Source organism: Hesperophylax consimilis, chromosome 2 (assembly GCF_061612785.1).
Source record: "Hesperophylax consimilis isolate HC1 chromosome 2, BYU_Hcon_1.0, whole genome shotgun sequence".
NCBI classification, from domain to species: Eukaryota; Metazoa; Arthropoda; class Insecta; order Trichoptera; family Limnephilidae; genus Hesperophylax; species Hesperophylax consimilis.
The window spans coordinates 5951503-5977664 of NC_142837.1; the positions used below are offsets into that span (position 1 = coordinate 5951503).

A 26162-nucleotide genomic window follows, 5' to 3' on the forward strand; every position below is an offset into this window, starting at 1 on the left:
TTGATAATGGTTCACGTGTGTTGTAGACAAAGTAATTGAAGCGCCAGGTGCACGGACAAATTCGGTACCAAAAACACATTCTAGTTTTTGATTTATCAATGATTTATACAACATCGAATGATGCAGCAACATTTCCGATACAAATCAAACAATGGTTGATAGATGTGGTGAATATTGGAAATGTATTACTACAATAATACGCGTAATTGCTGGCCGCTTTTCTAGGTAGTGCTCGGTACGTAGGTAGTATTAGGTTAAGCTGCGCGGGACGGCTTCATCGAGAAATAATCGATTATCCCAACTCTTGAGGCCGCTGTATTGGTATAACTCATTTAATAATGACGTATTAGTTTGTCATTAGTAAAAAGTTCCAGAAAACCTTCGGAACTTGTTATACCAACAAGAACTACCGAAATATTGACGGAGAAAATAAATACGGAGTAAGAAAATAAACTTTGACTTTATTATTAGTGTTTTTGTGTTGTTTTACAGAACACGAAGTTAAAAGTGTGTTATTACTTCTTAATATTTTTTTTATGTTTTACTGTCCGTTACTTATCCGGTATAATTTAATCTCGCGATTTGCTCACGTAATTCAAAAAAACTACAAGTAGGAAAATCGTAATTTTGAATAAAAAATCAAAAATATTCGCGTATTCTTCAACTTGGTTGTGTAAAAAAAACCACATCTGCTATTTATCTAAGTACACCGTTATTGTTAGATTTTTACAATAATACAATTCTTTGCAATTATTACTAATTTCATACACTTACTTTAAAAAAAAACCTTGAATTGCAGTTTTTTGAATTTGAAAATAAGTCATAAGAAATCTTTAAGCCCCGTTTTTTCAAAACATGAGAAATGCAGATACGTTTCTTTTACACGGCATGAGTGAATTATTATGAACAAGTGACAAGAAGACATAAAACTATACCGACTAGTTGAAATCATTGTTCACAACTCAAATATAACAAAAGCTATTTTAACATTAGTCACTAAATAGCTAACTATAATGTTACTAATTCTTTAAATGTTTATGACCGAGCGAAGGCATAAAACTTTCAGCATTAATATGAATAACTTGCGAGTGTTTTCGCAGCGGTTGAAAGCTCCAGCTTTAAAACAAAGTGTGTGCCTTGAAAGCCCGAATGGACGATACAAAGATCGCTCGAGAGTTGTTACCCAGAAGAGTAGAATGATAGTGATATTATTATAACGAGAACCTACGCCCGAGTGAAAACATTATCTTCCATGTCTTTCTCTGAAACAGGTGTTTGGGAGACGGAAACAATTTGATAGATGACAACAATGATCCCTCACATTGTTTGAGCTTTACAAAGTTTATTCATGAACCGTGATTAAACAAGATGTTCGTAGTTGCGGAAACCTATAATTTATGTTCAGTTGTTTAAGAAGGTTCTAGTTTGGGCTCTATTTAGAAGACTTATTTATTTCTTCATGTTCTCCATAAAACATAGTTCTCCATAGTACATCAACATATTACGGAGAAAATTACAAACTAGAAGTACATGTTGTAAGTATAAAATATTGTGCGGCTAGTTTTGATATTTTGTAACATGCATCTGAAAAAAGTTCCTGAATTACCTGTAAGTGACGTTGAAAATTTCGATGAACAATGCAGAATCGTTTAGCAGTTGAGTCGCTCTGTTGATTTGCGCGTTTTGATAGGCAGAAATCTTCGCTTCCGAATTATAAAAATTGCATGGGATCTCCAACAAGTGTACCTACTTCTTTGGTGTATATATAAGTTAACCTCTTTCAATAGGTAAAGTTCCGTAGATTAGGCGGTCTTCTATGGTGTAACATACAAGCAATCTTGTTAAAAAAAGGATTTACATTATAAGACGTGATACAAAAGAATCACTACTACAAGTAAGGTTCCTAGTTAACTTGTCTCCTATAGTAAGAAGGACGCGTCGCATTTGTCTCTGACACATGAAGTCAATGGTTAATTTTTTCAGGGCAATTACATTTTTATACTTCTCTTTGTGATAGGGCCAGTTGTTGGATGTTGGTGTCAAAGATTTTAACTTCCTGGAACTTTCAAATTTTTTACTGTTTATCTTTTTTTGATATTCATAATATTATTAAATTTTTTTCAAATCGCAGGGTGAATTTTTATTTTTATAATTTTTTTTTGTTATTATTATTTTTTTATTATTTAATAAATGTTTACATGTTACATTTTTTGACATTTTTTTAACTACCATACTAGGCTAATGCCCGAGTTGTGGTAGTTATACATGAAATAATAATAAAAATAACATAAAAGAACTAAAAAATACTATTTTATAGAAACATAAGTATGTAAGTATGAATCATACATGAAATAATAATGAAAATAACTTAGAAGAACTATAAAATACTATTTTATAGAAACATAAGAAAGAAGTAAAGAAAAAAAACAAATTTAATGATAAATAAAACTCAAAACAAATATATTAAAATTAATAGTAAACTGAAAAATAAAGAAAAAGTATATGTGTAAAGAAAAATATAATTTTCTATAATTCAAGGCAATGCCGAGTTTGTCTCGTCATTGTGGCTGTGTGTGTCGTGGACTGTCACTGGCTGGATGTGCGCCACAGTACATACACAGTCGACTCAATGTTTCGTAATCTATGGTTTAAGACATTGTAAAAATAATCTATGGGTTGTGACAAGGCAGATTGATGGGAATAATTTAAATAATTTGTAATTGCTATCGTGATTGTGATTAAGATATTGACATAACAATTAATAACATTAAATGTCGTTTCTTTCATTACAGAGAAACTCAATTGTGTTTTAATTGACTGTCGTTCAAATCACAGGGAAAATATTATTATAAAACGACATTTCTTGTCACAATATGGAAAAGTTGAAGTTTACATTTCAATCAAAACCAAAAACATACGGAAAGTCTAATTTTATTGCCATAACCTCAATTGTTACACAAGATGACAAAGTTTTCCTGATTCCTGAAGAATGTCAAGCACCATCACTTCACAAACCTATCTACACCTCTAAGGCTTATGCTACAATAAAAAATACATAAAAAAAGACACCAAACCAGAAGTGTATGGATAAAAATGACAGAAGATATTTCACAAACATATGTGGATGCGGATAAAAACATGATTATTCAGGACCAATTTCTAGAGGAAATTACCAAAAAACAAGTGTCTATTGCCAATAAAAGGAGTTCAGAAGACCCTATAGTGAAAATTTTGGAAAAAATTGTTGAAAATCAGCAGAAAAACGAAAAACAAAGCATGAAAAAGTGAGCTGACAGGTTTGTACTTGAAAAATTTAATGGAAAAAATATAAGTGCATGTCACTGGATGGAAGTATTTGAAACAGAATGTGCAAGGTTTGACATTACTAAGGACGAAGAAAAAATTGAAATCTTCAGATTATTTTTGGAAAAATCATGTACAGATTGGTATTCGTCCATGATGATAAAGCTTAGTTTACAATCAGAGTGGTTAGATTGGAAATGAAAACTTTCTGCAAACCTATGGTGATAAAGGTTGGACTGCTAGCAGGTATGCTTTATCTTTCAAGTATCAATCAGGATCATTATTAGAATATGCGGTTAATAAAGAAAGACTTTTACTTGAAGTAAGAAAAACAATTGATCAGAGGACTTTAACCGATATAATTGCTGCCGGTTTACCAGATTATATAACAGATAGAATCAACACGGATGAGATTATAGAAGCAAAAGACTTGTTTCATGAACTTGGCAAATTAAAACATTTAGTTTCGAAGAAAAAGTATATGAGAAAGAAAGATGATACTAAGCCGTTGAAAGGAAAATGTAGCATTTGTGAAAAATTAAATAAAGGTGTGCGCTATCACTCAGAAGACTTATGTTGGTTCAGAACAAAGAATAAAAATAATGAAAATGATAAGAGAAAAATGAAGCACATTAATAATTCAGAATTAGAATGCGAACTGCAATTTGAGAACCAAAAAACTAATAGTGCCGCCATTAATTAAAGTAAAGTTAGTGTTAAATAAAAATGTTGAAGTATTTGGAATCTATGACTCGGGCTCTAATGTGTCATTGATAAACTCAAGGTTATTGAAGATAAACAATGAAAAACAGGTTATTCGAACAATACTAATTTAAAAACAATTAATGGCGTTAAAAAGGCAATTGGTATGATATCACTGGATGTAACTATTTTTAACATTGAAAAAAATATGGATGTCTTTGTAATAGACAAAGAAAATTTTGATTACGATTTTTTTAATTGGACTTGATTGCATACAAAAATTAAGCTTAGTTCAACATGAAAACTTAGAAATCAGTCAGAAAGCTCCAACACAAATAAATGAAATAGTTTCTAATCAAACCCAATCTAATAATTTAATTAACTTCAATGAAAATTTTACAAAAAAAACTTCATTACTTATATAAATCATCTAGACTTTGATCAACAAAAAGTGATTGATGAATTAATAGTGAAGAATAAATCTGTTGAGATTTTGTATCGAAATAAAGTGATGTAAGCAATGTTATTTGTGTTTTAATAAAAAATAAATAATGCCATCACAAAGTGAAAAGCAGTTAGAAGAAGTTTTCTTCGAAAAAAAAAAAATCTGTATTTTCAAAGGACAAATATGACATTGGAAAGGTAAAAGATTATGAAGCACACATTGATTTGTTGGTGGAAAAATATTGCAATAAAAGACCGTATCGTTGCACAATCGAAGATAAAAAAGAGATTGAAAAACAGATTGCAATATTACTAGAAAAAAATATAATAGAAGAATCATATAGTCCATTTGCAGCTCTAGTTACATTGGCTTATAAAAAAGAGGAAAAAAAAAAATCTAGATTGTGCATAGATTTCAGAGATTTAAATAAAATTGTCGTCCCTCAATCACAGCCGTTCCCGCTTATTGAAGACCTGATGGTAAAAACAAGAGATTGTAAGTTTTTCTCAGAACTAGACTTGAACTCAGCATTTTGTTAAATTCCTCTGCGAGTCACAGACAGGCACAAAACTGCTTTCATCACTCAAAAAGGTCATTACCAATGGTCATGTTTGCCATTCGGCTTAAAAACCGCACCAGCAATATTTCAGAGGCTAATATGTAACATAATACGGAAACACAAACTCGGAGATTTCACAGTAAATTACATAGATGACATCCTGTTTTTTTCAAAAACTTTCTCAGATCAAGTCAAACATCTAACACAGCTGTTTCAAGCGATTGAAAGTGAAGGCTTAAGACTGAAGTTTACAAAATGCACATATTACATATTTGGGTCACATAATACAAAATAATTCAGTTAGACCTCTGAAATATAACTTGATATCAATAAGAAACTTTCCAACCCCAAAAACGCAGAAAAACGTGCGACAATTTTTGGGAAAAATAAACTTTTACCATAAATATGTGCCAAAAATAGCAATGAAATTGGATCAGTTGCACAATTTTTTGAGGAAAGGTCAAACCTTTGATTGGACTATGGCATGCCAAGAGTCATTTGATGAGATGAAACAAATTTTATGTTCTCAACCAATATTAACCATATTTGACCCGAACTTGCCTATACAACAAATTTTATGTTCTCAACCAATATTAACCATATTTGACCCGAACTTGCCTGTACATGTATACACAGATGCTAGTATACTAGGAGTGGGACTATTATAAAACAGAAACAAGAAAACAATGAGGAAAAACCAGTAGCTTACTTCTCAAAGAAATTGAATGAAGTTCAAAAAAGGAAGAAGGCTATATATCTGGAATGCCTAGCTATCAAATAATGTATTAAATATTGGCAACATCTATTGATAGGTAAGAAATGTACTGTCTTTTCAGGTCACAAGCCATTAGAGAATATGAATATAAAATCAAGAACTGATGAAGAATTAGGAGATCTAACATACTACCTATCACAATATGATTTTCAAATTAAATATTCTCCAGGTAAATACAATATTGAAGCTGATTGCCTAAGCAGAAACCCAGTCTTAGAACCAGATGAGAACCAAGATGAGCAATTAAAAGTTATCAACTTAATAAAATTAGAAGATATCTTAAAAGATCAGGTGAAAAATGAGAAGATACAGTGCAGAAGAGATAAACTGATATCGAAGAATAATGTTTATTACAAAAAAGTAAAAAAAAAGCGAAAAAATAATTCTATCAGAAAAATTTTGCATAGTATTTATAAAATTTTTTCATACAGACCTAGGTCACATAGGAATTAAACAAATGCAAAAAATGATAAGCTCGTTGTACACATCAGAAAATATGACAAACAATACAAAGAGAACCTGCGAAAGTAGTTCAGTATGTTTAAAGAACAAATCAAGAGGTCAAAACAAATATGGATTGATGTCCCACTTGGGTCCTGCAACAAAACCTTTTGAAATATGTTCCATTGATACAATAGGCGGTTTTGGGGGTTCACGGTCAACAAAAAGATACTTGCACCTGCTATCAGATCATTTTACGAGGTTTGCATTTATTTTGACATCAAGAACTCAAAATACCAATGATTTCATCAAACTCGTAAATTCCACAGAAACTAATGACATCGGCAAGATACTCTCAGACCAATACCCGGGTCTCAATTCTAGAGATTCGAAAATTTTTTGGATTTTTTTAATTTTTTTTTTTATAGTGAATACCTCACAAGAGTCCCAGCTACTCCCGTCTGGAGCCAGTGAGACTATGGCATCCCCAATTGGGGGATGTTGTGAGGCTGAAGGTAGGTGGGGAAGGGAAAAAGGAAGGTGGGGAAGTACCTGGCTATTCAGATCTAGTCACTAAACACGGCTAAAGCCATTTGGAGCAACGTTTCAATTCTGAATGGTGGTCTTACACCAGGGCGATACTGGTAGTATCTTCCACTCTGGAACGTGCCGCAAATATACTATATATTATTTTAATTAATTAATTGTGAAATAACACAAATTAATCAAATAAAATTTATTTTCGCACGCTGGGTTCGAACCCGCGACCTTCGGAATGGCAGTCCAATGCGTTACCACTGGACTATGCCGGCCGTCATCCATGAAAAAAATATTCCAATAATTTTTACTGCAGTAAACTCACCTTTCTCAAATGGATTAAATGAAAGATTGAACCAAACACTGGTTAATAAAATTAGATGCAAAATTAACGAAAATGACTCAAAAGTAGCTTAGACAACTATAGCACATAATTGTGTAAAAATCTATAATGAAACGGAGCACACTGTCACAGGATATGCGCCACAGTATCTACTTAACGGCACAGATGTTACGATTTTGCCAAATGAGTTAAAACTTAAGAAGACCGACATCAGTTTGATGCAAGACAGAAAAAAAGCTCTGGAAAATACTATGAAGTCACATAATTACAACAAGATAATTTACGATAAAAGCAGGAGACACTTCAACTTCAACGTTGGAGATATTGTTTTTGTGGAGAATGGAAACAAACTTAATAGGAAGAAGCTAGACGAATTGAGAATCGGACCCTACAAAATTATAGAAAAATTATCAAACTCAATTTACAAGATAAACACTGGTCGACAAAAGTCAGAATCAAATTTTTTCCACATCTCAAAGTTAACTCCAGTACCTGCATTTATGAACCAAAAAGAGGATACTTAATAGGTTGGGGTTTATTGTCTTCCCTAGGGGGGGAGATGTAAAGAAAAATATAATTTTCTATAATTCAAGGCAATGCCGAGCTTATCTCGTCATTGTGGCTGTGTGTGTCGTGGACTGTCACTAGATGGATGTGCGCCACAGTACCTCCACAGTCGACTCAATATTTCGTAATCTATGGTTTAAGACATAGTAAAAATAATCTATGTGTTGTGACAAGGCAGATTGATGGGAATAATTTAAATAAATTGTAATTGCTATCGTGATTTTGATTAAGGAATTGACATAGCAATTAATAACATTAAATGTCGTTTCTTTCATTACAGAGAAACTCAATTGTGTTTTAATTGACTGTCGTTCAAATCACAGGGAAAATATCATTATATATGTATATTTAAAACTATACAAATAAAAATTAAAAATATTAAACATTATGATTAAAATATAAACATAATTAATATAGATTGTTTAATGCATATAATTGTTTGTGTGCAAGTTGATTTATCGTAGGTATTATCTATAAGACAACATGTTTATGTTCAATACTTAATTTTAATTTTCGTGATATGAGACAAGTTGGAAAGAAGTTTTTATATATTTTTTTTCTGTTTTAGGAACTCATATAATCTTTAAATAAAGGTCGTCCCCTTTGAAATATCCATTGATGTACACGGGCAGTAAATATGGATATAGAATTACTTGACTTTAAGTCGGTACTCAATGCATTGTATATTTTAGGCGCGATGAACCAGAATTGCCGCTGAGCGTATGAGGTTTTAGTTTGACGAACCACGCAACCCAGGTTTGATAAAAAGCGGGTGTGAGCTTGGTGATCAAATGATCAACAACCACCCCGTTTAGAAAATATTTATTTCGATCTATCAATTAAATCATTAAGATTTCATTAATACAGCTGTTGCAAAGTGATCCGTCAAACGCAGCAATTCAAACAGAATGTGAGAATCTAAATAACAGCTTCATCGTTGCAAACTACATATCAATCAACATTTCATCAATGCACACAGCGCAGTAGCGGCAAATCGCTGATCACTCATCAACCGTTTAAAAGCCAATATATTACAGCCGATAGCGCATCCGATGACACAGTTTGTAACAAATCGCTGTAAATTGAATTGAACCCCTTTGTCGAGGGATCGGGGTGTTAATTATCCCCATTAAGGCCTGAACCCGGAACAGCTACAAACAAAGCCCCCACAAAGTACCGCCACTCTAGATTACACAAAAAATCTGGAAGTTTGTTCATCGAACAAAGGGAGCTCTCTTCATTTGCCGTTTTGTACAACTGCTGGCGTTTTATGGTGATTAAAATTTTGATTAATGAAATGTAATAAAAACCGTTTTATTGAAATTTATGGACCTGAGGCCACGATTTAGAATATTGCGAATGATACCGTTTTATATTACGACTTAGATTTTTACTAGTAGGATTTCATTGATTACCTTCATTTTAATTGCGATTTTTTTTTCTATTAACAAACATAATTTTTTTAAATTATCTTTGTTTTAAAAGCGCTTTTTGTAAGTAAAAGAGTGTTTAGTGTGTGCATTGCTCCTTCGTCATCTTGATTATCATTTTTGGAAATAAAAATATATTTTACATGATTGCTGAGACGTCTCAATAGGTATTTACTACATTTATATGAGTTAAAATAATACTTCTGAAATTTTTCGGTATGTTTGGTAGGTACTTGTTCACAGGAAACCGAATATTATTTTACCTACGAAATTTGAAATGTCAGTTTTCATAATACAAAAATGTGCACATTATAAGTCGTAAGTTTTGCATTATGTCTAGTGTACAATATTATTATTATTTGAGAAACAACGAAATTGATTATATTTTTTGGAATTATTTGATGAGTCAAACCATAAATTGTAATCATTGAAGACCATATAAGCGACTTCTCAAACGAAAAGTTGAAACAAATAATCAGAAAAAGATTCGGCTTTGCTTTCTTGCAAATAATCTTGGAATCGTACATAAATATAGCAACCAATAAAAAATGCGTTAAGAAAATGAAGATAATGTTGTTAGTTCTTATTCGAAGTATGAAACAGTGAAATATGACCGAAAAAGATATTGTCGGATAAGCTCAGTGGTAGAGCAAAGCCCTGGCAAGGCAGTAGACAATTATTGATTTATTAATTTGCTCGGTTATAGGGATTTATTTTTTTTTCTTCTTTTTTTTTAAAAAGAAAGACAAACATTCCCAGGTTACGAATAACATGACGATATTTGAAAATCTCCTACTACCACCACAGTAAGCTGAAAATATTGCTTTTGTTGTGATAGAGGACTAAGCCAGCCGAGGAATTGAACACACTACGCCTGGGTGGGACCCAAACGCGATGTCAACTCGGTCACCAACCGGTCAAGTTTTAAAATTTCTCTGATTTTGTACATACATAATCGATGAACTTATTTAATATTTAGTTCAGACATTTGAGTTATTTTCATGTTTTTATTTGAATGTTTATTAACGAAACATACGGTTGTACACGTGAATTAATTTTACATTTAAGTTAAATATAAAATAAACCAGTTAAGTTTAATTTACAATCTTTTTATGCTTTTTTATGGTAAGGAAGAAAGTATATATATTCAAAGACATTGGTAAAAAATGAATTAAAAGAATAGACGAACAATAAAAAATAATCATTATAACTAAGGTACATTGTAAGGTTAATTTTTTTTTAACTGTTTTTAGGGTACAGTGTAAAATATCTTGAAGAGCCATATTGTAAAACATTAATAAGATATCACAAAATTTCCATTTTCATAATAATAATAAAAGTAATGGTATAGTTAAGTAGTAATTCGAGTTCGATTTATGTAGACAAAAAGTGTGGATGTAAATTTAACGTCTTACGAGACGTGTTGTATGCCATAACTTGATTAAAAGTAATTTGCTTACTTGAAGTTATAAGATCAAGTCTATCGTATTGTTATCGTCGTTTCATATTCATATTTACGTCCTTTATAACTTACTTCAAATGAATAACTTCGCATTCCAGAGAATGAATTTTAGTGGTTTTACTGCTCAAAGCTAACATTTTGGAGTTATTATATAGTCATTTTAAAGCTTCAATATGTGAAGATAAAAAATCAACTGATTTTATAATAGGTTCTAATTGATCTCTAAAGTCTTTGAATCTTGTGTCAAGCTTTCAAACAATGTTTTTTTCCATCTCCGTAAGTGAGGGTTTTTGAGAGTTGGTTAAGGATTTTGTTTAAATTTATAGGATTATCGTCAATACTTTGTTTGTTTTCCCTAGTATTTTTTTGAATTTTGTTGTTTAAATTAGAATATCACTTGTTAATTGAGAAATAATAATAGTCGACATGATTGGTTTAATTTCAAACACTTAGCCAATAACAGTACGGGTGGAGATTAAATAACCAATGAGACATCTCCGCAGTAACGACACTATTTTGATGACTAATGAGAGGTCTCCGCGGTGATGACACTATTTTCTCACTTCAATATTATTATTTTGCACATAATGGTAACAAGGATTTTTTGGTGATTTATTTGGTAATTGATGTTTTTCAGCGATTGTAGATCAGATAAACAATTTCACTTTGTGGATTGAGAAAAACTGTATATTTACTGTGTTTATACTGTTCTCTCAATATATAATCGTCGTGTTATTTGTATTATTCTGTAAAATTATTAACCTCAACAGAGGCTTGTCCTAGTGAGGTTAAAAATTCTAACGTAAAAAAGATGCCGTACACTGCATCTTCTTTATGTTACAAAGAAATAATAAACAATAAACAACAATGTAATAAACTTTTCAGGAAGTTTATGTCTCTTTGCTCTTTGAAATTTGTGATTATTTAGTTCATAGTTCATCCATTAATTAATATACAGATAATGGGTAAAGCATAACAAAATAATTTAATTTGTTTTTAATAATTATTATAAACAATTTCAGTGAGTCACAAAATCAATAATACGCCAAGAGTTTCTCTCGTGTGATTTGCTAGACAAATAATAACAATCCTCAAAATGATGTGAGTAATCCCAGTATTTTACAATTTAATGTCAGCTTAAATTAATTGTAAATAAATGGCCTACATTTGTTTGGCGTCCTTGTGGTAATTTTTCGCCCAAATGGCGAATTTAAAAGTTGTTTTAGACCTTATAGAATATTTGCTTCTCTCAACAAAAATAACACGAATTTCACTTATAAATAGCTAAAATGATTGATGAAAATTAATCGTCAATTTAATAAATACTTCATACAATGTAACACAAATACAAAATACTCATTAATTAATCTTAAGTTGGTTACATTATTTATCGTAATACCGCACCATTAGTAAGTTATTATTATCATTTCTTATTATATTCATCAAATGAAATGATTAATCAAAGCAAATGATTAATCAAAACTATTAAAATAAATATAAAAAAACACGTCCGCTGTTTCATTAATCATTTTTCTCGGAAATTCTACGGAAAATATAATTGGAAATCTATGTATAAATAGATAAACGGAAAAGTCATTGTTTCGGTGACAAACGAGCATTGGCCCATTGTCAGAAGCCAACTCTTGAGCTAAAGTAAACAAAAGTTTACTGAAAAATGGCCAAGGAAGAATAAAAGAACATTTTTTTAACGTTTTGAAACTAACAATGCTAAGTCGGTACATAGAACATTGTTACTAATATATTTATGAACGCCATTCCTAACTAGAAATACGGGATTTAGATATTTATAAAAATGGCAGGACTATTCTATCAATGCCAGGTAACGCCAAAATCGGCAAATAATAATAATAACATGGCATTTATATAGCGCAGTTTAGTGTCATTTCACTTCAAGTGCGCAAAGTGTGTAAGCTAAGGTTTGATGAATAAAAGTATATCTAAGTTCGTTAGTATACTGATTTATACATACATTTATGTTAAGAATATTTTATATTTCATACGTTTATATTCTTCCGAACGTATCTGAGGGCTTCCCAAGTGCCATGTTTTAAAAACATTTGGTTTGAATTATTTGATCCAAAGTGTGTTTTTTCATGTTCAAACGTCGTGCTTTGTTAGGTTAACGTAACTAGAAGCAATAAAACTGCACTCGTACCAGTCGTGTAGATTTACGCATAATACTCAATGATATTATTTTTGATTTGTTATATCTATATACCTACTTACAGACGTTTCGTAATATAACAATAACACATTTTCAACGGTGGACATTTTCAATTGCGAGCTTTAAAAAGTCCATAAAATACAAATTTCTGATATTTCATGAGCTTTGCTCGTGTTTATATCTATTATTCTGTTATGAATTGAATTTATTTTACGGACTATAGGTGTTTAACTGGAATAAAGGTTTTTGTGTATTATAATGAGCTAGTTTTTGTTTTTATTGTTGTATATTATTGCCAGCATATATATAACAGTCAATAAAATATTATTTATCTGACATTTCGTAAGTAACTTTTCTGTTATTTGAAAAAATATTATTAACATTATTATATTCCATTATATTATAATATTGTGATTTTTTGTTCCGTTTTGTACAGTTCTATAATTTTCTTAACGGAAAATATTCTTATCTTTTTGGAGGAAAATTAATTTTATTTAAAAAAAAATGGTATTTGTGTTTATTTCGTACAGATTCAATTCAAAATACAAAAATTCAATATGCGAGTAATACGAATTTAATTATGTTATTATAAAGTTTTGTAAATATTTTAGTGCTTTACTATTGTGACAGCTGTTTCGGCGTAGCTCAAGGCAATTTTCAAACCACAGTTTGAGAATTGTCTTAAACTCCTTAATCTGTCACAATAATGGAAAACTAAAATACTTGCGGAACTATATAATAACATTGTTAAACTTGATTTACATTTAATTAAAAAAAATTACGAAAACAAAACAAAAAAAGATATATTTTGGTAAGATGTAAAAAATTGTAATATTCTTAAAATGGTATAGATATATTAACTACGTGAAACCTAGAAAAATGTCATTAGTCTACGTAACGTCTGTCCAAAGATAAGGACGTTTGCTTGAACTTGCTTTTTTTAGACCTAGGTTATTTTTTTAAACGCCCATCTATTTTTACAAGCCATTTGTTTTTTTACGTCGCCTCAGCCAATATTTGTAGAGGCATTGTGTTTTATTGTCCAGCCAGCGGGGTTCTTCTAGCCTGACCAGTGACGTGTTTTCTTTACCCTCTGATCAGCAGAATTGCCGCCCTTCATTAATCGATACTTAATGTTCCTGACGTTTTCGTTGAAGGGCCATAACGATATTGATTTAGATCGTGGAAGCAGTAGGTTTTTATGATAAAGTAATCGAGTTGATATTCTGTCATTTATGTTCACGTTATTTCACTTTCCTCTTCTCAAAAACATCGTCCACTCAGCATCCTCAAAGATGATGCAGACCTTAAGGGAAATTATTCTACGTAGCGTGAATGTAAAAATATTGGGCCATAAATGAATCCATGGTACCACTATTTATTCATGCAACGATTCAACTCTCAATGGTGGTCTTTCACAAGGGTGATACAAAGGGTTTCCAGTACTTCGGAAACTTACGACATATGTACTATAGGATATAATTATAAAGAAAAATATCACATAGATAATAGATTTAATTTATTCGTGCCTGTCAGATTTCATACCGTGTCCGACTTTTGAACCTACTCCTTACCCCTCAAATACGTACCATAAGAAATGGGATATTCCAGGACCTAAAGCAAGCGCACAGGTTGCACCTTTTTCTAAAAACACCAATCATAAAAAAACATAACTAACCAAGGCCCCAAAGGAAATCAAAACCATCTGTTTTGACTTAATCCTACCACATTGTGACTTCCTCGCATTAGGTTTATTACGCCTTTAACATCGTATTTGGGAGGCGTGATTGGGTACCACCGCCTCGGGAACCATTGTTGGATAACCAACTTGGTTCACTATGTTTGGTGATTTAGCATGGGTGGCGGGATCATCAGGTGAGGTGTGTTTAGGATACGCCTGCCCATCAGCTGCGAGGCGTGCCAGATAGGGATAGGCTGGTTTAGAGAGACCCTTTGACCTCTTCAATTGGTCTCTCGAACCATCGCAGTGGGAGGGATATATTCACATGTCCGTCACTACTGGATAAACTAAATCTCTTTATTCCTACGTAACCCTCATATCCTTTACGTTCCCAGAACTTTCTATCAGTTTCTTAAAAAAAACAACCCCAAAAATCATCCTGAAATAAGACATAGGACATGAAGGAATTTTTTTTTATCAGGTGGAAGATTTTTTTAATAAGTAACAATTTTTGCGATGTTCTCAAGTACCATACTACGCTCATGCTTGTATTAAGGTAAAATAATATTTTTTAGAAACAACAAATAAAACATAAGGGAAAAGGACACATGGAAAAAAAAACAAAATATTTTTATTATTTAAACCATTATACAAAAAAAAGATTAAACTAAATAAATAAAAGATTTTTTAAAGAAAACATTTTTTTTAAAAGCATGATTAAACCTAAAATTATAAGAATTTCTTTATATCAAATTTTAAATTAAATTGACGCTACAAAGTCAAATTGTGACTTCTAAAGAAATAATGGTAACTATTCGGAATCGCTGACCACGCTTAGAACATTTAAAAAAAAAACTTTTTGATTCACCTTAATTATTATAAAACTAAACTATCTACAACATTTTAATTTTTAATTACGTAAAATGAATATTGGATGGGGTGGGATTGTCAGTATCAACGATATTTTCGTATGTTGGTTTTACTGATACTATACGCGGATCTAGAAGAAACGTTAGCACCATTTAATTCATGCATATTAAGAAGCAACTATGTTGGCAGAACTCTGGTTATAAAATAATATGAAATTAGGTTTTAATAAAAAATATTAATTTAAAAAAATATTTTTTAAACCTAACCTAACTTAATCTTACCTTACCTGATCTAACCAAACCTAACTTTTCATATCTTAAACTATCCTATCCTTACCTCTCAAAACCTAACCTATAATAACCTTACCTTTTTTTAACATTTCTTTATTTATAAAACATGCCTAAATACCTTTATTTTATTTTCCGAGCTCGGCCAAAATAGTACCTACCTAATTTTCATTAGGTAAATGGTAATAACGTCTCTTCTAGCCACTCGAATGGTATCAGGAATACCAACGTAAGAAAAATTTATCAAAAGATTATTTTGGCTACCATACAACGGAAATGATTTTTCATTTTGTGTAGTTAAAAATTAAAATTTTGCCGATTGCAGACAGTTTCCTTTTACAGTAATTAAGGTATCAAAAGGATTTACTTTAAGAAATCGTATTAAGCATGGCCAGCGATGCCAAAATATTATTTGTCCTTTGTCCATATACAGTATATACACAGGCTCACTCACTGGTTTTGAAAGTCGTTGTATAAAATATATAACCATGTTGGAGACGTTTTCACTTTCATGCCATTCCATTTAAAGTTTTCATTGTTTATTTATTTATTAACGGACATCGTCCAAATTGCAAAATATTTACAGGAATAAAGTTTAATAAAAAATACAGGAGTAGACAAAGGTACATGAAAGCAAAGACATGTGTAAGATATAATATAAGAAAATAAAGTGACAAGTCGAATCAGTCAAGACTACGCCGTGGGTCAGGACCACAGGACACTTATAATATTCCGTCACTAGTTTAGCGACTGGCAAAAATCATTCAGACTTATCCCAAAAAAGTAAAGGTTTTGACTTGAGTTGACCAGCCAAATCAAATTTGAAATAATTAATAATAAATTAAAAAGTGTGTTCAGTGGTATTATATAAATAACAAATCGGTCAAAAATATAAATTTATAATCGCAATCTCAACAAGGAGAAACTGGTGAATAAATAAATTAAATTTTAATAAATTAAAATGCCTTGTGTTATAAATCAATAAGAAATACGATATTTTCTAGTTTTTTTCGTGTGGAGGGGGAGGGATATACTTTTCATACTTCCTTCACATCCCATATCCCACAACGCAAATAAAAAAGAAAGAAGGTTCATACCTGATGGAATCAATTAGTGATAATGTCCTTTAAAGATGGGTATCTTACACCGCACGGATTAATAGCCTTGATTTTCAAAAAATGTACTCCTTCGTTCCGCCCTCGTGTTGGGAGTTGATACCCACATAACAGTCTGCACCTTGTTTAGAATTCCGGTGCTAAAATCATAGTTCCGAACTTGAGTTAGCAAACATGATCGTTCGGTTTGCATAAGTGAAATAATACGTAACTTCCTAAATGTTACATTAAGGCGATCTACCTCTACAAGTATCATTCGGAAATGGGAGAAATAACCCAATTCTCATGCAAAAATTAATTAAATTTTGCCTGTTTAGAATTTTGCAAAAAATTGCGAAAATGCAAATTTTATTTTATTCTGTTAAATTCAGGCATATATGCACATTGAAATGTTTACAAATCATAAGCTAAAAAACTTAATTTGCCACATTATACAATAAAAACATAACCAAAAAGACCTTCGGAGGTAGGAGACCTGACGATTTTAGAATTTTTCCTACTTCAATAACAATAATCCAAATTAGTTACTTGTGCAGTGATGGAGTACTTGGTTGACAGAAGATTGAACTCTTGACGCCTGGGTTGCTACTCGACGCTTTGGGGTCAGACACTTTAGTCGGTCAGAGTTATTGTTTTCTTTATTTTTTAAATTATTAAACATTCTTGTTGTTGTTATAAATAACAATGTTTTTTTTAATTTTTTTATTTATTGAAACATATAAACAAGGTTACAATTTTATGACAATATAAACACCAATATTTCAATCACTCTCCTAATAAAGCAGCTGCTTGTGTTTAGGAGAGGACAACAAAATATTTTTACATTTGTTTAAATTAAACTAAAAATATTTGTAATTTAACAAAAAATGTGTCTATTCAATTGCAATGTTCTTTTTTTGGACTGAACAAGTAAAAAAAGTAAATAGAACTTAATAAAATTCATGTTTTAATTTATCAATGAGTTGTATGAACACAAATTAAATCGTATTTTTGTATTTTGATCTTCGATGTAGGTACTTATTAATAGTTATTTAGTCGGCAATATATATAAATACATATTATCATACGAAGCAAAATACGACATACGGCCCATCCTTACGTATACGTCACACGTACTAGTACGTACGACCTGGCTACGATCAGTATATTCACATAATGATGCGAATACATTTGCGGCCGAGCCTTGAATTATGGGAAAGGAACGAATCAACGCCGATTGCGGTTATTCGTTCTTTTACCATAGCTCGAGACTCAGTTCACGTTTTATATGCAGTATTGAATTTATTTTTTAAACTAATAATAATAACATGGAATTTATATAGCGCAGTTTAGTGTCATTTCACTTCAAGTGCGCTGAACTATAACAAACTTTAAAACGGTAATTTAGTATTAGTGGTCACGTTCGTAAAATTATTCCTACAGTGTCCCTTACCCAATACAGATCTAATATTATAACACTAAATATACTGTTTATACAAAGTGATGACAAAATTAGAATAACAATAACAGCAGGACAGGACAAAACAAGAATATTAAAACTAAATCATAATATAAAACGGGAGGCAGTTAGCGCTCAGAAATGAGAACTACTAATAAAATATCAGGTACGTATGTACAATATTACTTCTCGTTATTGGAATAAAAAAATTGAAATATTTTATTTCCTCAATTAAAATTAGCCAAATTGTAGAGCCAAGAACACCAATTTCCAAGTTTGCACGTAAAGCTTTGAGCCAACTTGTAAAACGCCATGCGCCAGTCTAATCTCACAACACTTCCAATTTCACGATTCAAAGCTTTTTTACCTTTACAATCGGGATCAATTTATTTATGTTTGTGAAAAGTTTGAGATCCTCTAAAGTTTATTTTTCTTTAACGCACGTATTTCATTACTTACTTTAAATTATATAAATGAAGTAAAATCAATATAGAAAACTTTCGAATAAGACTTCAGTCAAATACTTAAGAGTTCTTATCAAATTAATGATAATTTAATTAACATTCCGAGAGAATTTCTCGTGCTTTGCGAAATTATTATTGTCGGTTTATAATTCTTGAATATACTTCTGTGGATGGCTTTACGCAATTAACAGTCAAGTTAAGTCTTGGCACTCTCGTTGAAGCTTTTTACTGTTGGAACACTAAGTAAATTAGGTACATGCGTCTGATTTCCCTCGGTTTTTGGGAGGACCCCGCGAGAGATATGAATTTTCATCTGAACGAAATATTTCATCTTTTTAGAAACTTTTAGTCTTTGCTTAGTGGGTTATCTCCGAAGAAGCCAGTCAACTTGCTAATTGATAATAATTTCTATTGATAAAGAGTAAATATGTAAAGCGAACCCTCAACCAGTAATTAATCAAACTTTATTTGAACAATTGTCGTACTTTCAACTATAAGATATAACTTTAAAAAATTGTACGCTGGTATGACATCATTTCACTAATGTCAAAAAATAATTCGATACTTTTTTCAAAATTCCTACGAAAAAAAAACATTTAAATTTACACACCAGTAAAGATTTCACACATTCTTACTTTGTAGTCCAATATCAGCATTCAAAGTAAACGTCAGAACAGTTTTATTAAAATTGTACCGAAAATATCGAAATGGTTTTCGCACTATTCATTTTGTTCGAACTGTGTAATAAAGTATTCTTTACTAAAATTTATTACACTAAATAAACATAAACATACCATACCCAGTACAAGAAACACGGTTGAAAGAATAACAATTATTATTAGTCTTTCTCATACGCTCAATCATAGAAGGTTTTGAAAATAAGAAGCACTACTCCATTTTATTAAAGACAAGAAGTTTGTGATGAACTTGCCCTGGGATAATTTTTTTTCCGTTTATTGTAGGAATTAACGAATTCCAGTTTCTTCAATCAACACTTGATCAGAGGTGACATATAGTGAAGGTACTAAATAAATGGAGGGGACCGGAGCGTGTCGTTTTTTTTTATCTACGCCAAAGTATGAAAAGTGCAACCAGAGGGGTCGATGAATGTACGAATTAGTCAGGCAACACCTACCTTTTTGATTTATTATCATGTGAAGGAAGCTTTGAGTTAATCTCACGAAATAGTGACAGCTCCAGATGTTAGAGTTAAAGATATTTTAAAACAAGTGCTTGAATTTACGAAGCTAGTAAAAAACTAGGAATATGCACTACGATTATCAGAGACCTTCGTGATTTTATTGTGAATTCTTAGATTTAGTTCAGTGCAATCGCAATGAATCTTGACAGGTTGGGGCGGACAGGAAAAAAACCCCTAACAAAGTCATTGAAAAAAACTCTGCCAAACAATGTTATTAAGTGACTTCTTACGTAGAGAATGCGCCGTGAAATATAGTTACGTAATTTTCATAATTATAATTAGTCCAAAAAGAATTTGGACGAATTATTATTATGACTAGCGAGGTAAATCACATTTTAACAGGACGAGTTTGGAAGTTGCTTAGTTTTATTAAAATCTCGCAAGAAGATTTTAAAATAAAACTATTATATAATAAATATTTAATGCATCCTAGACCGTGTTGGTAATTTGAAAGCCGGGCTAAGATGCTGGTAGGCAGACACTGGACTTAGGGGGTCAAGTTTCATTCCTTGGAAAACAAAAGCTGAAACTTCAACAATTTATTGGTTTTGGAACGATTGAATTTAATGTGACGGATTCTAGGGCTTAAAATATATGTTTTTTTTAGTGCGATCCTGTCCTTGAATATACAAAATTTTCAGAATTTTGAAACATAAATAAAATTATTGATAAACGATAGGGGCGGAGAGATTTGGTGAACGGGTGGTGGAGATGAGGGGAGTCGAAGTTAGTGAGAGTTGGACGACATTCGGGGTTAGAGAGCGTGGGGAGACGGTCAAGTAGAGTCAAGATTAGAAAGCGGTGAGAGGAGGTTCAGGGTTTGGGAGACGGTCTTGTAGAGTCAAGGTTTGAAGACGGTCAAGCATAGTCAGGATCGGTCAGCGTTTTAATAAAGTAAAGGCCAGTAAAAGTTAGAAGACACGTCAACAAATAATTAATCGTCGAAGTCGGTCGCAAAAGTCAAAGTCGAATCGGGACTTCAAATAATTACATTGAATTTTAAGGAGAACAACGAACGCGGTTAAAATCATATAGTGTAGAACTGTGAATTTTCTAACAGCATGAGTATCTTACTACATGTGAGTGTGTCTGGTTTGTATAATTATTTGGAATGCACTGAGATGATAAATTGGTAAGTCATTTTATAATGTAATTATTAACCCTTATTTCCCGTGGATTTTTCAGAGACGGTAAATGAATTCCAATACGAGGCAAACAAAATAATATAATTGTATTTTGATGTAAGGGTATTTAAATTAAATAAAATTACCTATCCCGGGGATCGAGAAAAGAGTTTACATAAATATATTCAGTACTCCTGAGATTTAATATTATTAAAATCTTGAACAGAATAATTCGTGACAATATGTAATGGTTGGAGTCCGGACACTATAACAAAGGAGGTCATAAATTATGAGACTTGACTATTTCAAAAATCAAAAGTTGAGGCCGGCGTCCCTTGGTGTGTCGATTGCATACATAACATACAAACTGAAGTATTTATTTTTAACAGGTTAGATTATTAAACAATAAGAATTAGTCGGCTTGCGGGTTAGTGTATTTTTTGTAATTTAATATGATTTAATAATTTTTCAGTAGTTATATTTAACGTATAGGTATACGGAATTCAAAAAATATAACCCATTGTATTTATGCGATTTCTAGGATAATATGAGCAATCGGTTCAGAACCCGGCGAGTGGTTATTTGTCACAACAATCAGATACCTATAGGCGGAAAAATAAGGATAGAATAACTAATTATAATAACGTATAGAACGGTAAATTATATGCCTTAACAACTGTTATTTAACAATATGTTCTCGTATTCTCCTTGAACATTCAATATATTTGGCATAACCACACTTATTCAACCACCACTGTCACTTAAACATGTACCGCAAGTACACCATTATTTCAATTATTAGAGCTACTTAAGTATATCTACGTACGACTAATACCTTCTTCCGACTTCGTTTTACAAACTTTGTGAAGGCTGTAGTGTATTCTATTTATTACAGGGGTTCCCTGTCAACATATATTTTTCATTCATCTTTGAATCGGGATAATACAGCGGATTGAAAGCAGTCGCCGAGGGAATACATCTGTCTGGTTTCCCTATTCTTTCAATTGAGATTGTCGTTCATATGAGTTTGGTTTGGGACGAAGTGTACGACTTTTCCGTAGGCTATCCTATCTTAACGGAGCAACAAAAAGCGATTGAATCGAAATCAGTTGACTGGCTTTCTTAATGGGGACTTGTAGTGTTAGCAGAATCAAAACCCTGGGTACCGGAAGAGCTTTTATTCCAGTAGGGCGGCGCCGACTTTTTCCGCGTCCTTAATGTTGGTTGATTTATCCCGTTAAAGCATTGGTTTCTATCGAAGTTGTTGGAGGACCAGCCTAAAATGGTTACCCTAGGTAGACCCCTAGTATTTTCAGCTGGTGAGAGGACGTTTTCACGGAATTCCAATAAAAGGAAACGAAGGTTGCCAATGGGCTTTCCTACTCGAGTTAGCGTGGTAGACGAAGGAACAAAGCGGATAATAGCTATGTTATTCTTTTCTGACGTATGAGAGAGATTTTTTCGTTGGCAGAACGAATGAATTGTGAACAATTTGAAGTTTTTTCGACGATTTTCCGACAGCCTTCCTGTCACATCCAATAAATATTTACCCACATTACAGGAGGAGAAGTCATCTAGAATTAGGTTGGTAATGGACTGTGACCGAAACCGTTTGAGGTGACAGAGATCGGATAATTTCAGATTCACGACCTGATGATTTCTATATCCCTGATCCTTATTGCTGGAAGTCGAGGATACCATTTTTCAATATTTGGAGCGAACGGAAGGTAACAAACGATAGAGCGAATGACCATGACTTGAAAGTGGAGAAAAATCTCCCGTCCCGGAAACATTCGTTATGTCGAGTGGATGCCTTCATCCAAATTCAAAATTGACATGACTATTGTGACGCGGACGAAAGATTGAAGTATGTTCTGTATTGCACATATAATATTCATGTGTCATTACCTCTACTGGAACGAGAAGTTGTATAGGCTGAAGCTAGGAGCTATTGAAGTAAAGGCGAACAAACTGAAGCTGGATCTAACTTATTCTTACAAGCAAAAACCAGAGGGGTGTTCACGAAACTCCTGAGCTCCTGACATTTCTGATGCAAACCACTTCGGTATATGTTTATGTTTGAGGTTAGTGGAGTGGACTTCTTATTTTTGGCATGCTAGCAGAGCTTTTCTCATCGTTGATTTGGAGGAGATTGACGCGACCTAAAACTTCGCGCCACCCACGACTCACGTACCTTAAATGGTTCCTGACATCAGGCCGTCATGCCCATCGAACCGGAGCAGCTCTTTGTAGCTAACGATATAAGATGAATCTTCATCAATCATCAACATCACCAACATCACCATAATCACTTACCACCAAGGACCAACATATCAGAATTCAAAGGAATCCTACCTTCACCACTCTCCTACAGGAGGCAAAACATGTCATTATTTCACGTGTCGCTGAGCGATATTCAATTAATTTCTGGAGGAGATGAGATTGGACCGTGAACTTGGCTGCTCTCGAGCTGACCACGTTGACGGGTGGGATTTGGAAGGAGACCAACCAAAGCAACACATGTTTTGTCTCTAGCTATTCCTAAAAATACCTACTCGTAGAAATAACTCACTAAATTAACAATCCATAGTCAAACCATTAACCTAAAATCTTGTGCATCTTGAATTGAATTTACATAGAGAGCTTCATGTACTTGTATTTAATTGTCCCATTGTATAAGCACATCATCGACTGCAGTAACCAGAAACGTTTTGGCGAGCAAAGCTGGTAGTTAAAATCAGGGTAATCGGGGTACCACAACAAAAAAAATAGATCCTCCAATGAATTAATCACTGTCAAAACAAAAAAATCACACAACGTGACATATTAATTCGATAAGATTGAAGGGTTGACGTACCGTAAGAAGCGTTAAGGTTAGAAGGCCTAAACGCGTAGAAACTCAAACGCGAAAGTCGGCCTTTATCAGACTTTCATTCAGATACCTAGAAACAGAAACATTACAAGATCGATAAAATATTTTAATTGTAATATATAAGTATTTTTGTAAACACGAAAACAATTTATTAATCTTCTGTTTATATTGAAACAATTTAAACTTAACTTAAAAAAATTAACTTTTCTGAGCCAAATAAGTACCATCATTCATATCACCCATTAAATTACACAAGAATTTCCTTTTTTTGTATAATAACAATAGTACGGTTTCAGTTCAGTTCTTGAAATCAGTAGATGACAGTATTAAAATTGTTCTGCAAATTGTCTAGAAGCAACATTACATATCTTGAAAAATGTTCTGGTCTATTGGAAAAGTTTTTTCAGGGCCGGTCGAAGTTTACACAATGCCGTTTCAAGAAAGTGATAGTTTCCAGTAAAAGTTTTGTTGCGGTGATTTTATATTTCCACATTTTACTAAGAAAATTTATAAAATTTTAAAGCAAATATATGTACCTATATTTTGTATTTTATTTTTAATTTGTAGGTTTAGCTTTTATCCAAAAAAAAATATTTTAAAATCATGAAATCATTAAACGCATGAATTCGTCTGATGGTTGACAAAAATGGTTTAGAATGGTACTTATAACAGGTTTTTTGACAATATGTTTTTAAAATTTAATAGAACTAGAAAAAGGGTTTAAAAAATATATATTTAGAATTACAGTACGCCTTATTATTTTTTCGTTTTTCACTTGACAAATAATTTTTCAATCGTAATTTATCAGACTAAAAAGTATCAAGGAATATTTTTTTTTACGTATTTCTTTGTTTTGAATCACTCTAACCGAATTAATAATTTTAAAAAATCACATGTCAAGATAATAGACATCTCATTTAACGAAAATTTAAGTATGGCACCGAAAAAAAACGTTTTACAGTTGCAAATTAAACTTCGCTTAAATATTTTATTTTTCATTTAAGGACTTTGAAATAACTTTAAATAAACAGAAAATTCAATAACAAATACATAACAGATTTTGCGTAAAATAAACATCAGGGGAATTTTTATTGTAAAGACAAGACAGCATTCCAAAAATATTTTCGAAACCGAAACATCTTCTTTTATTACAGCATTGTATAGAAATAGGATACTCGAAAAAACAGGAAAACTGGCTGTGTAAAACAGTAACGAAGATATGGAAATAATTCCTTTTTTTATGTACCCTTTTAAATTGACCATATTTTGGCTAGCGGGGTTTTTAAAATTTAAATTATAGAAATATGTAAGAATAAAATAAATGGTTTTGCTTTGCCTTTGTAGGATTTTTGATAAATCATATGTTTTTAATATTTTCTTTATGTTTTTGCATTATCATTTTATAATGCCTTCTATTTAATAACTGTTTCATTGTCAGAAAAAAAAATCTATAAAATTACAATTACGTAAATTGTCAGTACTGCTGAAAACACGATAGCCATCACTAGATCGGCAATGTTCTTCTTATACGAATGAATGACTGATACGCTGAGACCGTATCAGTCCATAAAAAAGCAATGCTAAAAAATCATTCATATTCATATGCGTTGCGTAAATGACACTCAATGTGATTATTCACAAAAAAAACAATGTTTTTGAGTCCATGGATCGTTAATTTTACAATTTTATCTAAAAATGGTAAGACCAGGTCGTATTTTCATTACAGGTATTTTACGAATTCGGTATTGTTAAAAATTATAAATTTTATTATGTATTATTAAATCGGTACTTCGCAAATAAATTCCGCATAAAACCCGGCGTTAAATATGAAGCACAGAAATATTTAAGGTTTTCAGTGCCTTGCCATGATATAATCAAATCCGTGGGAGGCGTGGATAAAAAGTGCGGCAATAACACATAATCTCCGCCGATATTTTAGTTTTACACTCCATTGCTCTTCATTCGGGATGATGTTCATTTAACATTGATGTATCTCTTCACCGTCTCACTGTCACTGTCACTGTCGAGTGGAAGCTGACTTGAAGGGGTCTCCAACAGGTTATTTGGTTTAATAATATTTTAACCGGTAGATTTCCCCACACCTCCAGATGTGTGTAATTAACATTGAAGGGGCCTCACCACTCTCCCAACGACGGAATAAGGAAACTGATTATTTACTTCCCTCGTTGTACACGTCAAGATTGTATTTTTTTAGTAAAACAAAGCTACACTTAATTGTTATGAAGGAATCTATACAATCCTGTACAAATAACCTTGGAGGTGTCTCCACAACTTTTCAAACGGCGTTGTGAGGAAAAAATGGTTTCCTCTTTCACCGCACACGTCAACCATATTTTGTTT

At 32.1% G+C, this 26162-nt stretch overlaps 1 protein-coding gene and 1 pseudogene across 2 annotated transcripts in view; both read left to right on the plus strand.

Moving 5' to 3' along the window:
* Window positions 1–26162, plus strand: part of dpr18 (defective proboscis extension response 18) — a 172463-nt gene that overhangs the window by 43883 nt on the left and 102418 nt on the right. The gene's annotated exons all lie outside the window — the stretch shown is intronic.
* On the plus strand, window positions 2874–7629 carry LOC149425650 (uncharacterized; annotated as a pseudogene).